Source organism: Myotis brandtii, unplaced genomic scaffold, assembly GCF_000412655.1.
Source record: "Myotis brandtii unplaced genomic scaffold, ASM41265v1 scaffold794, whole genome shotgun sequence".
NCBI lineage: Eukaryota > Metazoa > Chordata > Mammalia > Chiroptera > Vespertilionidae > Myotis > Myotis brandtii.
In genome coordinates this window covers 2094063-2101855 of record NW_005371198.1, presented here as the reverse complement: position 1 = coordinate 2101855, position 7793 = coordinate 2094063, and the positions used below count along the sequence as shown (strand labels likewise).

The 7793-nt window shown below is 36.1% G+C and overlaps 1 protein-coding gene across 3 annotated transcripts in view; it reads left to right on the top strand.

The window, feature by feature from the left end:
• The first annotated feature begins 27 nt into the window (after window positions 1-27).
• The window catches only part of XRCC4 (X-ray repair complementing defective repair in Chinese hamster cells 4), a 185546-nt gene continuing 177780 nt past the window's right edge, over window positions 28-7793 (top strand). For 2 of the 3 annotated variants that reach the window (XM_014531210.1, XM_005883615.2), the window contains exon 1: window positions 28-101. The gene's annotated coding sequence lies outside the window, so the exon portion shown is untranslated. Of the gene's footprint in view, window positions 102-217; window positions 287-7793 lie in introns of those variants that run through there. The other variant, XM_005883616.2, reaches the window with a different exon arrangement.

Genomic DNA, 7793 nt, shown 5'->3' with positions numbered 1-7793 from the left:
CACGCGCCCCTGCGGAAGTAGATGACACTCTCATTGGCTGCGGGACATCAGCCTGTGGGAGCGGGCCTTTTGGAGGAGACCGGAAGTCGAGTCACTGAGAGGTAGGTTTCGGAAGCCGGGGGTTACCTCTTTAAGTAACAGTAATGGTAGTCTTGTCCTTTTTTTTTGCTTGTTCACCCCCGCCCCTTTTAATTTTTTAAATTTTAATTATTTTTAGTTCCCACTTCTTTTCCGTCTAGAACTCCGCAGTGCGTGGATGTTTCCCGACTAGGATCCCCTTTAATGTGTAAGCTGCTGGGCCCTCCGTTTGTTCAGTTGCTCCCTTTGCACCTGGGGGTTCTTTGGATTACAAAGCGTCTTTGAAATGCTCTGTAATGGTTTGGGATGAGGAGGACCCTTGAATCTGCAGGGTTGTGTGGAGTAGGCTGTTGGATCATTTCTCTGACACTGGCCTCTTCTCTCTCCCAATCCCCAGCTTTTCGTAAACTGTCAGTAGGTTGCATCTGGGGCTGAAACGTTTGGTCCTTAGGGATCACGGGCAACTTTCTGTGGCAATCAATGGGGAGCAAGTGCCCTTTCCTGAGTTCAGAGCCGATTACTCGAGAGAAGTGATCCAACGGCAAGATAAATCATATGCCAACTTTTTCTTTTAATTAGTAGTATAATTTAGCTTCCTCTGATTTTAATAATCCCAGTGGCTGAGGCTATTCCCCCCGCCCCCCCATTTTTTTTATTCGCCTACCCTAGATAAACAGGCGCGTTGATGTATTCAGTTTGCATAGTTTTTGGAATTATTGAGTTTATTCCTCTACCCCCTTAAATGAATCAGAAAATTATGACAACCCTTTGGCTCCACCTGTATAGTTTTGTTTTGTTTTTTTCTCAGACAGCAGAGAGTTCTTTTCAGAATGTTATTTTTTAAATTCTTTATTAACTCAGAAAGTGGATAGAGGGAAAAATGGGAAAGAAACTAACGACTTGATTTATTAGTTTTTGGCCAAACTATGAGATCCTTAGCTGTATTTGGGCTAACTATGAGATCCTTCTTTATTTAGGGCAGCATGGTGATTAAAACATTAGATTTCTGTTATGTGATTACATTGTTTGCTACCACACTCAGTTTTTAAAAAAATATAATTTACTTTTGAATCTACTGAAGTGTCAAGAGTGGTCAAATACACAATTTTATCAAGTTTTTATTGAGCTTTATTACTGGGAAAATGAGAATGCAGCAGAGAAATAAAGATGACCTGTTTCTTGGAGAAATTTAATGATCATGGGAAAGAGGGGAGTAAGAAATGTATAAAAAGTGTACAGTAACCTCTTCCTATAAGAAACCAAGCCATTTATACCTTGCAAGTCTTGCCATTCAAGTTAAACAAACTTGGCTTAGTTATAGAAGTTATGTTGTACACCTCATCAAGCTTGGCTTCTAAAGTAGTAAATGTGTTGAGATTTTATAACTGTTTCTGCTCTCATGTGAAGATCGTCTCAATCTATATGAACATTTAAGGCAGCGGTTCTCAACCTGGGGGTCGAACAACCCTTTCACAGGGGTCGCCTAAGACTATCGGAAAACACATATATAATTACATATTGTTTTTGTGATTAATCACTATTCTTTAATTATGTTCAATTTGTAACAATGAAATTGGGGGTCACCACAACATGAAGAACTGTATTAAAGTGTCGCGGCATTAGGAAGGTTGAGAACCACTGATTTAAGGGGAATACTTCTGTGTGAAGCTGTGCTTCAACTACCTGTGAAGAGCACTAGGAAGCTGCAATTGTTCACGATCACAATTGAGTTACTGTATTTATGAATTACAATTAATTTTAGGCCATGGGCACTTACATACTTCAGCTTCAAAAGAATAAAGAACAACATTTGCCAGTTAAAGTTTTACATTGAGGAACACAAATGGCAATAGATGAAGCTAAACATATGTGTATAATTTTTTTAAAAATGTAACAGCAAACAAAATTAATCTGACCTGTGGTGAGAGGTGGGAAATTAGTAGTTGAGCTACATGGTCATTAAGCACATAAACCCCCTACTTTTGGTTTTTACTGTCAATGAACTATTTTAAGTACTATCTTACATTGCTAACTATTTCAAAAGTCTCTTTTCTGGCAGCTCTGCTATGAATTCTCTAAATCATCTTAGATCCTTTACTTACTAAAAATAAAATCTGACTGTGTCATTCCTTTGTTTAAAAACTGTTGCCACTCCTGCATCTAGAGGAGTATTTTCAATTTTGGTTTCATGGGGTTCCTAGAATTTTATGTAAAAATAGTGCAAATTTTTATTTTTCTGTGGGGAGAGTTCATAGTCTTCTCCAATGTTATGAGACTTAAATGAGTTCATACAAGTAAATCATCTCATCAAGAATCTGGCATTAATAAGCACACAGTAAGCATTGCCTATTGTGTGCCTGGGTTTCTCTTTCACTAAATTAAAAATTCCTTAAAGGGAGGGATAATGATGTAGAGTTGATTGACTTGCATGTTAGGCACTCAATAAAAGGTTTTTGAAATAAATTGTTATTGCTTTTATACCACCAGACCACTTTCTCCCCTTTTCTCTTTTTACTTTATCTAGTATTGAGTATTGAAGGTTTCCTTTTATATAACTTCCCATTTTCTTTCATTCACTGATATTCACATATATGAAATGGTTTTACTTAACTGCTTGTTTTCTCTCATCCGCAAGTAGCCACCATAGTTTGAAGTTGAGGTTCTTCATGTTCTAGTGTTTGTTTTTGTCCTTTCCCCCTCTTTTTTTTAATTCTCTTTTCCCATGGCTCATAGATTAAGACCCATAAAAGTTTTGTTTGACCTGCATGTTATTTTATTTTTTTTACTTTAAGAAATGCTTCTCTTAACCTTTCTCCACTTCTAACCCTATTGATTTGCTCTTCTGAAAAATCCTTTAAGTTCTTTATACTCTAAATCCCAATTTTTTTTTCTATTCTTTCTTGTATGGAGGAAGAAAAAATAATGTTCCCTCCTACACTTATAAAGTTCTGGCTGGACTAATAAGTAAATAGAAGATACATTAATAGGAGAAAATAACCCAGTTTATTACATATGTACATATGGGAGTTTCATAAGAATATGTGACAAGAGGACAAATTGGGTACTTAAGGCTTACATGCCATTTTGAGCCCAGGAGAAGGGTAAGGGATAGTGGTTTGGGACTACATATGGGAGGGAGGCGAACATAGAAATAGAAAAGCAAATGTTTCGTAAATAAATGTTTCCTGGGCCATCTTTAACAGCGCAGAGAGGACTTTGGTCAAATGAGCCTTGGTAGGTTCCTCCTTATTACATACTAGTTCTTATTAAACTATAATTGTCTATGACGATAGCTCTCTTCCTGGAGCAGGACCTTTGTTTAAATTCTTTTAAGCTGTTTGGGGAAGGCTAAAGATTTTTCCTCATTATTTAACCAGCTTAAAATAATCAGTATCCCAGTAAGCATATTTTGAGGTGGCAAACTCTGTCCTCACTTGAGATCATTTCAAAATGGCAATTGCTCCCACGCACCTGCAAAATGCTTTTGTTAGCATTACCAGTGATCTCTAGGTGTTGATCATTTTCATTCATTATCATTTGAACTGTAAGCAACTTTTGACAATTGATCATTCTTTTTTTGATGATATATTTTCTTCATTTGATTTGCTGGACTCCACACTCTTGGTTTTTCTTTTACTTATTGGTTGCTCCTTCTCAGTCTTCCTTCTGTTAGTCCTGATCTTTTATTATTGAAGTGCTCCAGGGTGCAGTCTTTGGTTCTCTTTTCCTCTGCCTACACTCCCTCTAAAGATCTCAAGTCTTAATGACCTTAAATACCATCTGTATACTGAAGACTACCAAATTCATATTCCTTGTCCCCTTGCTTTCTGAACTCCCGACTCACATATCCAGCTTTCTACCTCTACATCTCCACTTGTTTACTTCAAGATATTCACACTTAAATGTCAGAAACTGAACTCTTTTACCCCTAACCCTGCCCCATTCTTTCTCATTTCAGCTGATGGCAACTCTGTACAGCCTGTTGCTAAAAGTTAAATATTTGGAGTCATTCTCCACTCATTCTCTTATATTCCATCAGCAAATCCTATTGATTCTTTCTATAAAATATATCTAGAATTTGACTGTTTCCTACTATTTCTACTGTTAGTATTCTGATCATCTCTTGCTTGATGTCTGTTATTAGCCACTATCATTTCTTGTTTGGGGTGCAGTAATAATGTTCTATCAGGTCTCCCTGCATTCTTTAATCCTTGCCTCTCTACAGTTCTATTCTCATACAATAGCCAGTGTGATACTTTTAAATGTAAGTAAAAGGTTGTATTAAAATGTAAGATTCTAAATGCAATATGTTATCTTAGATTGGATCCTAGAATAGACAAAAAAATATTGGTGGAAAAAACTGGTAAAATCTGAGTAGTTTGGAGTCCACTTAATAGCAGTGCACCAATGTTGGTTTCTTTGTTTTGATAATTGCACCATGGTAATATAAGGTGTTAACTTTAGAGGAAACTGTGTGAAGGGTGTATGGGAATGCTATATTTGCAACTTTTCTGTAAATTCAGAATTACTCTCAAATAAAAAGTTTATTAAAAGCTAATGTCACATTGCTTTTTTGCTTAAAAAGATTGCATGTCTTCTCATTTGACAAGACTATGTGATCTGATTTCCCATTACCTCTCTTACTTTATCCCTTTATATTCTCTGCCCCCTCACTCTGCCCCCTCACTTAGGCCCATTTCCACCTTAGGGCCTTTGTACTGGCTGCTTCATCTACCTGGAATGTTTCTTCCCAGACATCCACACAACTAGTTCCTTCACCTCCTTTATGTATGTGTTCAAATGTCACCTTTTCAATAAAGCCTGCCGTAATTTCCTAATTAAAATTGTAGCTTTGCAACTGATTCCCCTCTTCTCCCAGCTGGCTTCTGTGCTCCAGTTTCCTCTACCCTGTTTTATCTTCGCCTTTTACTATAGTACTTTTCACCATATTTTAATACTTATTAGGTATAATTTTAATTGTTCGTCTGCTCCTATTAAAATGTGAACTTCAGAAAGGCAAGAATTTTTATCTCATTCAATTATGCCATTTTCTAAAATACTGTTTAGGACATAGAAGTACACAATATGTTTTGGTTAAATAGTTGAACTTAACTGGGTATTTGAATTTGTAAACCTTGATTTACAATCCATCCGAAACATTGAATTATTTATCGTTTCCATATATCATGCTATTTCTTGCCTCCAAGCCTTTGCTCCTGCAGATTCTTCTTCCTGGAGTGCCTTTCTTTATCTTTTTCCTTCCACCCCTAAATCATTTTTTTTTTACTCTTTAAGATTCATATCTTAAAAGATGTAACTCAAGGAAGCCTTTCCTGCAGTGTCAGGCTGGCTTATGTGTGGCTTTCCAGAGGAGCTCCCTCCCTGCCTCTGCACTTTAGAGGCTTGTAATACTTATCTTTGTGTGTTCCTATGTCACTGGAGAGCTGAGAATGTGGGATATCACATTCTCATCTTTGGGATATCCAAGCCTGGGTACATAGGTAGTCAATGAACGTTTTACTGTATTGGCATGACCAAAGTCATTCAGCTTTGAAGCAGCAGAGTTTTGATTTCAAGCTCGGTCTCATGAGTATAAAATCAATGCTGCATTTGCTATAGTCTGTTTCCTAGAGGAAAGGTGACCATCCTTAAAATAATAGAAGGATGGGCAATTTGTTCCTTGTCATTTGTGGAGCTGAAAATGATTAGGCTTGAGATTAAGTAATCAAAACCAAATACTACTTGGAGGACCCTCCTGAATTTGTGACTGGTTTCTTTGAGCTTTACTCACCATGCAGAAGTGACCAAACTGTTGAAATAAGCACAGAGCTTAATCTGGTTTTTGCTTGAGAGGATGCTTTTAGTTTTATGATTTTATCTGAACAGTTAATGAGAATTTTATTGGATAAAGAAAGAACTTGCTCAATTGGAACAGAAACAAGTGGCTGCTAAGAAATAAGATGCAGCTATTGTTGAAGAGACTCGAAGTCCTTGCAGTATAAATATTGACATAAGATATGTCAATATTTACCATAGAATTTGGAATTTTCCAAGTTCCTGTTTAAGAAATATGACACTAGCATTGAACACAGTATATTAATAAATAAGGAACATGTCCAAATGAACAGCTGCTCAGAAAAAATATATAGCATCTGTTAAATGTAGGACAGTTAAAAAGTTAACATTTAAAAAATTATTGATGCTTCTTTGCTAATTTGTAGGTAGATGCTTATACAATAGAGTAATTGATATAGTTCCATATGTGTACTTAAGTGCCTTTTAAAAAGGACAGAATGGTTGTACTTTATAACTTTGTAAATTAGTTGTGCTATGATACTCATGTGTAAATTGATTTTTAAAAATTTTCCCTTAATATTATGTTTAGGAACCAACCTCTTCATTTTAAGCATTATTCTTATAAAAATTGGCCCAAGTCATGACTTAGATATTACCTTTGGGAACTAAAAGTTTGTGCTCTAAGAATGTAGCAATAGAGAAAACAAAGTTTCTGGCCCTAGCTGGTTTGGCTCAATGGATAAGAGCGTTGGCCTGCGGACTTAAGTGAAGGGTCTTGGGTTTGATTATGGTCAAGGGCATGTACTTAGGTTGCAAGCTCCTCCCAGGCTCAGACCATGGTCAGGTGCATGCAGGAGGCAACCAAACGATGTTTCCGTCTTTCCCTCTCCCACTCTCTCTAAAAATCAATGGAAAAATATCCTCAGGTGAAGATTTAAAGAAAAAAAAGTTTCTGAAGTTTAAGTGTGATAAGGAAATTTGTTCTGGTTATCATCTAACAACTATGTCTAAGAAGAAAGTCTGGAGAAAAGAGTAAAGTTGATATGTATGGTTGAATATCACAGATCAACCCTGTTAATTTCTATATGAATATTACTATAATATAACAGCATTTCATGTAAAGTAGAAGGATGTTTGAAGCTTCTATAATGAGTCATTGGAACCACACAATCTTAGATCTGTTATGCAAACTTTAGAAGGTTAAACTTCATGTTTTTTGAGTGATAGTCCTAAAAACAGTCCCAGAAGGTCATAAATTAGGGGTATTGTGACTGCACCTGTCATTGTTTCTCTTTTCTGATAGCAAAAATTGATGGCTTTTATTTAGCAATCTAATCATTTAACCACATGATGTTATGTTTATATTGTGAAGAATGGATGCAAAGTTCATTTGAGGTCAGATAGTCTGTTAGAAGCTATATTTGTTTCTGTAAATGCTTTGATAAACATGAAAAAACAAATTTTCTTAGAATTTCATTAAAGCTTTTAACCTATTTTCATTATATTAAAGATGGAAGAGAAGAAAAGACAGTTTTAAAATTTAAATTGGTTGAACCTCTCTTTTAGAGAGAATTTGCCAACATTTTGATTTAAGATGTTGAGTTTTAAGGAGAAAACACTAGACTTATTAATTAGTGACTTTTAAAACCTAGGAAACATTTTTGATTTTTTGGCATGTAACCAAGACTTGAACCTGTGTTTGAATAGAGATACAATATTCTTCTAGAATTATTAGGGCCTTGTGCAAAATATGCAGTTATTATGTAGCTATGAGAAAGTTGTCCAGTGTTTTCAAAATGTCATGTGGTTTAACCCTAACTGGTTTGGCTCAGTGGATAGAGCGTCGGCCTGCAGACTCAAGGGTCCCAGGTTCGATTCCGGTCAAGGGCATGTACCTTGGCTGTGGGCACATCCCCAGT